The sequence below is a fragment of the Ahaetulla prasina genome, chromosome 6 (assembly GCF_028640845.1).
Source record: "Ahaetulla prasina isolate Xishuangbanna chromosome 6, ASM2864084v1, whole genome shotgun sequence".
Lineage (NCBI taxonomy): Eukaryota > Metazoa > Chordata > Lepidosauria > Squamata > Colubridae > Ahaetulla > Ahaetulla prasina.
In genome coordinates, this window is record NC_080544.1 from 54981574 (window position 1) to 54989373 (window position 7800).

The following is a 7800-nucleotide window of genomic DNA, read 5'->3' on the forward strand; positions in this document are numbered from 1 at the left end:
TGTTCTTCCAGTTTCCAGCGCTCCCATGTGCATGAAGACCAACTGTGACTCCGGAACTGCCCGATGGGGGAGCTGTAGGCAGTGCCAGTTGTGCTGGCGGACCAGGAAACCAGCTCACATGCTGGAGGCAATATAGCTAGGAATCTAGCTGTCCAAAGGTGCCGTGAAAACGGACAACTCTTTGGTCGCTGTTTACAGAAGTCCTGGGCAGGGGAAGTCGACCTGGAGCCCCAGGGACAACTAGTCCCCCGCCAGCAGCAAACAGGATCAGCTGCAGCTGCAGGCTCTCCTTCAGAAATATTCGGCAAAAAAACACGTGTTCAGCTCCCAAACCAGTCCAATAAATCAGATCAAAGGTGGATAATCCAAGTTGGTATTAAAATTCAATCTAACTGCCAGAACAATGAAACACCCATCTCTATAGCTAGACTGAGTGAAACGAACTGAATCTCAGCCAAGCAGAGGAGGCGTGGCCAAGAGGAAAATTGAAAAAAATTAACTCAGTCTCTGGCAGATAGATGAGAAATAACCCAACGGATGGATTATCCGAGCAGCGCACTGGAAAATAAAATATTTAAGATAGTTATGAGTGAATTATTAGTGAAGAAGCAGTGAAAGTTTTTCTTTCTCTCCTTGAATTCTTGCTTTGAAGTCCTTCATCACTATGCTATACATTTTTTAAGGACTCTTGATAATGACTGGCTGTCCACACCAAAACCAACTGCATACCATCTAGTGAGATTGAGACATTGTGGCTGTCCAGTTTAGAAGTCTGAGAAGCAGATACATAACCTGTTCTGCATATGGCCACAACTGAATCAAAGCAAGTGTACAGCTTAGCAGTGCTGTCAACACCTCTTTAACTGATGAACATATTTTCCAGGGACCATGTAGCTACTGGGATAGCACAGGAAAAATGCGATTTCTCTTAAGAGCCACTAATTAGCAATTCACTCACCCACGCAGAAGCCAAGGCATTTTTCTCCCTTCAGATTAAAAAAAAGTGCACATCCTTCTCATGACCCGCTGAGTTTGAAGTGTTGTTCATCATTTTCCGTCTTTCTTGGATAAATATAGCCTGACTGAAGTAATCTAGACCCTGATAAACTTCATGTTACATCACTATAATGTAATTCTTTTGTCCTATTGGTTTTCACGAATGAACTCAGGGAAAAACATGCACTCTACCAGAGGAACCACTGCTTTTTTTGTTGGTTTTAACTGTTCATTGGTGATATGGGATATGTTTAGGAAAAGATGGAAGAGTATGGAATATGGTTTGGCCTGTGACAAGGGAGATACAATGCGAAGGTGTATGCCAATGTATTAATTCTCCATTACACATTTTTTATAAAAAATGTAAGAAGTCATATGCGGCAGTATAGCAGAAGTTAAGGGAACTATCCACTTGCAAACAACGGTAACAGGTAAAACTGGCACAGTATTGCCTATATATTAAAAAAATCAAGACCTTGACATTTGAATTTGGTACCATCTAACACACAGTATACCTTTAAGTCTAAAGATGCTTCAAGTTTTACATTTTATATTTGAAAATATATCATTTTCTAAAGACTACCCAACCGATAAAGATGAAAAATTTCAGATATTACATTACAAATAAGATTCTCAGCATCATGAAAAAATATATAATCCATGAAATATAACTTTAACTATCTTCGAAAGTTCAAAGATATACATTACAGAGCCTGCCACTTATGCCTGCTCAGCTGCTTAACTGTTATTTTTTCTTATGCTAGTGAAGTAACAAATACTAGTGAGAAACCTGTCAGGAACAGGAACAATCACAGAACGATTCATCCTTTGCCATTCCCTCCCAATTTCCATCAAACAATAGTGGACACCTGCAGAGAAAAGATGAATGCCATATTTTGGCCAGCAGCCAATGTCATGGGGTTTGAACATCTGCAGGATTGCATCTGCAACATAAATAAAAGAATCTGGATTCACCACAGTACAAAAATTGGCAGCTTGAAACTATGACAATCACAGATTCTTTTAAAAAGCAGTTTAAAACAGCAGTTTAAGCTGTAAAAAATTACTTATTTGAAGATGTGCTATTGGCTGGCAAGATTTCATGTCATGATGGAAAACCCAACTGCATGATAGATATTAATGTTTTCTTTAGAAACAAATTCTTCATACCATGATAGTAAATGTATTGTAACCCAGTATACGTAGGGTATTTTTAGGATACTCTCACTTTTATTCCAAGGGTTCCCAAAACTATCCTTATGTGATGGAGATCTATTAATATTTCCAACCACTAAAACATAGGGAAGACACTGTTATGAAGGAATCCAAAAAGTAGGGCATGCAATGGAATTAAATATAAGCTAAACATCTCATATTTAACATCCTAAATTTCTATTTAAATAAATGTTTTCAGCTAGGTCGTATTTATTTTTTTAAATTAAAAGCATGTTATCAAAATGTAGAAAATAAAGGCAATAAAGGAATGTGATTTATAGGCTGTAGCCTATAAATGAAAAAATTGTATTTTTTTAAAGCAAAGTTCAGGCTGTAAAACCATGTGTCTCAAACTTAATTCATTTCTCTACAATAGAGAAAACAAAAAAAGTAGTTCATACAACACTTTTTCTGGACAAAATTTTACTTTCCACAGCCTGAGGGAGGTGGGGGAGATCTTTCTTTCAACCTACAGACATATTTGACCTAGCTTAGGACAATTGTAATTTCTGAATTATTGTTTAAATATATCCTGCTTGCCAATAGCGATAATGTATATCATGGTCCAAAAGACAGCATTTGCAAACAGAAAATAAATCACAGTTAAGATGTATATTGTAAGTACAGCACATCAGTCTACTGCAGGCTTTAATAACTTATGACCTAAAACAACCAGAGGCCTAAAACAACCATTAGCCAAGTATAGGATGAACATTCTGTATATTTTCATGTTAATTTGGTAAACTAAGCTACATTATTTGACAATGTTTTTATAATGTTGAAAAATGATACGGCTACTTGATACTTTCTCATTCTCAATTTAATAATGATTAAACTTTTTGTTTTTGCCTAGGGTTGCAGAAAAGTAATATTTCAAATACTTCACAAGATGAAGTATATGAAAAGTATTGCATAAGTCTGTAGCTTTAACTAGTGTAACTGTTAAATAACAAAGAAAAGAAACTAAGGAGTTTTGGTTCTTTGAAACAGTGATTTTTAATTAAAATCCTCAACAAAACGTAGGAATCAGCTTTATTTGGTGTTAGTTTTGCAGAATAAAATGCTCTTTTATCATGTAATTTAAGTCCCTATATTTATTTTCAATTCTGTATGCAATATTACACTATATTCCAGAATTTTCTTTTGGGAGCAGGCAACAGAATTTTATTTTTAATGTGTCCCAGTGTACTTACAATAAAAAAATGACAACAGGTTATTTTATCTATCATATCTTACCTCTTATCTCCGTAATACTGAGAAATACCTTTTAAGGGGGCAAGGAATAAATAAAAACCAGGTACCCTTTCTCGCAAAAAAAACCAAACACTTTATTAAAATACAATCCTTACAAGCTCTGGCATATATAAAAAGCTGAATATTTTTGAAAAGTCACAAAAGGCAGCCTCTTATGAAATTTCACCCAATGTAAGATGTTAGCAAATACAGTACTGTACAATATGTTAAAAGGTACTGATAGATCTGTTGTACAGAATGCTACGTTTGTGTGAATGCTCCATTAGATACAACAGGGCCTACTTTCAAGGAAAGGGGGGGGGGAACAAGGCTACAAATGATTGCTACAAAAATGTGCTAGCTTTCACTTGGCAATTAGTGCATCTATCTTTGCTTTTCTAAAAAGGGCTTCAGCACCTCACCTATGTATGTGAAGACTATGTTGGCCAATTATATATTCCACAGAAATGAAGCATGAACATTACCAAGCATCCTCTTTTCCATTATTTAAGAGTACATTTCAAAAACAAAAGTGCAGGACAGAACCTAAAAGGACGTAAACAGTGCATTATGCACAAATAAGAAGCATCAATTGCCACTGTATTCCAGTTTCCTGCAGCAGGACAAAAGAATATCAACAGGAAAGGTAGAAAAAAATCCACCTCACAGGTAAACATAAAGGCACTGGGTTCTTTAGAGCATATGGGCAACAGTGAATAATCCAATGCTACCGTACTTATTTATAAGACACAACACTAATTTATATTGGCTACACTGGCATCGACTAAATGAAACATTGTAGCCCAGTTACAAAATAAAGACTTTATGAAGGTGACTTCAAGTGTAATTAGCACATAAAGCCTAAATTACAGTGATCAAAGCAGCAGTAGCAATATCCCCAAATCTAAATAGCAACCCAGATCTTAAAAGCTCTGCATGTTCTTTCACATAATTACTGAATAGAAACGACCTAAAATTGAACTCTCCCAAGCTCTGCAAAACAATATTAAGAATTATCATGAATCAGAAGAGTCTACTAGTCACACCATCTTAAAAACTGTGACAAACTTCGTAGCAAAACCCAAGCGAAGGTGACTTCATAGTTAGTTAAGCCACTGGTTCTTATTCTGCCGATGGTTTATGAACTTTTGTCTCCCATCCTTTAAAAACACGAATTTATCTCAGGAAGAAATATTCAGCCAGTTCCGCGTATATTCGGCTCCTTCTATTTGCAAATAAGCCTCCCAGCAGCTCCTACTCTTTGCCATGGAAACTCCTGCATTCGTTTTAGTATTCCCGACTCTCTCTGCCTTTTGCATTATCTGCTATCCTTCCTCATGTCTTATTTTTTTGGTCAAAGCCCTTCCGATGCTTTCCGAGAATCTGTCCCACCCTAAAGATACCTTTCCCTCCAAAAACCACAAACAAAACGCAGTGCAAAAAAAAACCAAAAAACACCAGCAACAGTACCGTCACGTTCAAACTCTCATTCGCGGTTACTGGCGAGAACTATGGCAGCAGAACCCAAACTAAACACACACACACACCCCGCCCTCTCCTGCTCCGAAGGCCTCACCTATCTTTTCCCTCCGCCGAAAGGGGTGCAGAGGCTGCTTCGTGTTTCCCTCTTGCTGCCTCTGCCGCTCTGGCTGGTTCGCCGGGGAGCAGCACCTCCTACGAAGGGAGGGAGGGCCGGGCCTGGTCAAAGCCACGAGGGGGCGGAGTGGGCCGCTCAGTGGCTGGCAGGAAGGGGCTCGCGGGCTGTTCTGAATGGCAGCGCCCCTTCCGCCCACACCGGTTCCCGGCCTGGGGTCCTCTTTGCAAACTCGGCTCTATAGAAGGGCGGGCGGGAGAGCGGGGCGGGCTGAGGAGGGAGGCGGCCCTCCAAGGAGATGAAAGGTTTGGGGCTTCAAGACATTCTCCCGCTCCGCAGCCGGAGGAGGGAATCGGCCCCAAGCGGCGGCTTCTTATCTCCCCGCAGCCGCGGACGACGCCTGAAGGCGGAGACTCCGAGACCAGCGAACCGGAGGGTGGTCCTCTTGGGGCGCGCCGGCCAGCGGAACGTCTTGCTTTTCCCCGCCGCGTCCCTCATTCGCTCATTTCGCCAGGATGTGGAGCCAAGTTCCACGCCCTCTTTCGCCAGATACTCTCTGGGCTTCAGCTACATCGACCAGGGGCGGGGAAAATATGTTCGCACATCTTTAAGGCGGGGTGGCTGTCGCAGGTTGGGCATCTCTGCGCCGAACGTTAACCCTCCAGAGGTGGAACGTGCGTTAAAAAAAACAGCCGTTATACTTTCGATCGTTCAAGCTCACGTGGCCCTCGCGGTCTATGTTCTTGCTCCACCGCTCCGATACCGACTATAACAAAATGGCTAGAGTAATGGCGGGTTCACACATGCAGTTTGGGTCTTTTTCTCTTTTTGGCATTGCACTGCCTAGCCTGCACTCCGAAATTTGCCAGCCTCCATCCTGCCCCAGTCTAGCAGGCGAGCACCGTGCCTCCAAACAATCCCATTCCAAAGCAAAGGAACCCATAAAATGGGGATTTTTCTGTTTACTCCCGGTAAGTATCTTAAGAACTCTCAATATTCACCACGCAGCTCTCCGCATCTGTCCGATTCCCTTTTTCTTTCAGCAGCCATGCCTCAGTGCCCTTTTAGTTCAATAACTACCAATGTTTTTGCGTTCCTTTGATAGTAAACTATCCAAATGTGGATTAAAATCATTTTTTATCAAGTACTATGCATGATCTTAGCCATCTCCATATCCATTAAGTAATTTAAACAAATAGGCTTCAAAAGGACAACTTCAATATGTGGCTTGGGAAATCAATCAGTTTAAGTTCGTATTAACTTTTGTCCCTACTTTCAGAATCAAGCTCCGCTTGAATTAGCCAATCCGCATATCTGCAATCACCTGCTTCATCTATTCAAGCCACACCAAAGGTGTTTACTCAAAAGTAAATCATACTATGGTAAGGGTTACTTCCATGCATTCAGGGGAAAGAACTGCAGCCTTAAAAAAACTACATCTATGCTGTAGAACCTAATTAAAATCATGTTATTCAGCAGTAATTTCCACATTGCAATACAACTTTAGCGACCAGTATATACAATATCTAATAATAATTTATGCTTATCTGAATGGGAATTACTTACAAGTAAATATAGTTTTGTGACATAATTGTAAATATTGTTCTCTATATCGTAAGAGCTTTTTTCTATTTTCCAGGTTTTTCAGCATGTACATATACACTTAAGATGCTTTCCATTTCTTTCAAGCTGCCACTCACCTAATCAGGCACACCCACATCACGTTTGAGTACAGTTTATTTATACATGTATTTTCCTTCTCCAATATGTAATTTTTTTTTAATTCTAAGTTTTTCCCCCCCATGACTAAGGTGAACCTTTAGAAAAATATCTCCACAGTTGCAGTCTCATTCCCTCAACCCTGTCACATTAATTTATCATCTTCATAAGCTTTTACATTCAGAACTTGTGTTACTGTTTTAGAATGTGGGGATTTTGCCAACTTCATTATGGCAGTAAATCATCTGTTATTTGCCGTGATTGAATCTCCCTGGAAAGGAAGAGGTTGCATACTTCTCTATCATTAAAAGGGAATACACAGTTATAATTACTTCCTCCTTGCATGAAAGTTTGCATTAATTAACTCTACAAAAGCACTCTTGAGGGCAGGGAAAGGGGAGGTGTCTCTTACCATCAGATAATTATCCAAGTCTGCAACCTTTACATAAAAGCATGCAGCAGATAATGATTCCTGTCGAACTAATCCTGCTTTTTTCCCCATTCTTATTTTAGAAACTGATAGAAATTCCTTACCAGCTTTCCCAGATTTCCTGTACGGTGCCTTTTCCTTTTTGTAGGAGTGTTAAATCTTACAATGCTGCAGAGAGTGGAGAGAGAGAAGGAGGGAGGGAGAGACTGCAGCAGTTCTAAAGCCAAAGGATAGGAAAGTATGTTGCTTCCTAGAGAGGCTCTATATTGCCCCTACGTGCTGGAAGAAGCAAAAGGCATTTTTGCTAAAACTGATAGAGTCATTCCCACTGTTTCCTTCCATATACAGTCCAAGAAGGCTTTTGAGAAGTACTATATGGGCAGAATGGTATAATAAAATTAAAATTAAAAAGAAATTAATTAAATTGTGAATCAAGGATACTGTATTTGATGCATGACTACTCAGATTACAAGTTTCACTTCATTCAGGGAAAATGATTTTCTAATAGTTTAGAACTCTACCAGAACTGTACCTCAAAAACTGTTCAAGTCTGCATGAGTCATTGTTATCCTAATTAAATGTGCATTATTCTAAAATGTGGCAGTACATAGGG

The 7800-nt window shown here is 39.6% G+C and overlaps 1 protein-coding gene across 8 annotated transcripts in view; it reads right to left on the bottom strand.

The window, feature by feature from the left end:
• Positions 1-7410, bottom strand: part of ADD3 (adducin 3) — a 105897-nt gene extending 98487 nt beyond the window's left edge. For 2 of the 8 annotated variants that reach the window (XM_058187817.1, XM_058187815.1), the window contains exons 1-2: positions 5021-5543; positions 1866-1940 (exon numbers count right to left, since the gene is read on the bottom strand). The gene's annotated coding sequence lies outside the window, so the exon portion shown is untranslated. Of the gene's footprint in view, positions 1-1786; positions 1806-1865; positions 1941-5020; positions 5544-7291 lie in introns of those variants that run through there. The other 6 variants (XM_058187814.1, XM_058187813.1, XM_058187816.1 and 3 more) reach the window with 5 other exon arrangements.
• Positions 7411-7800: the final 390 nt, after the last annotated feature.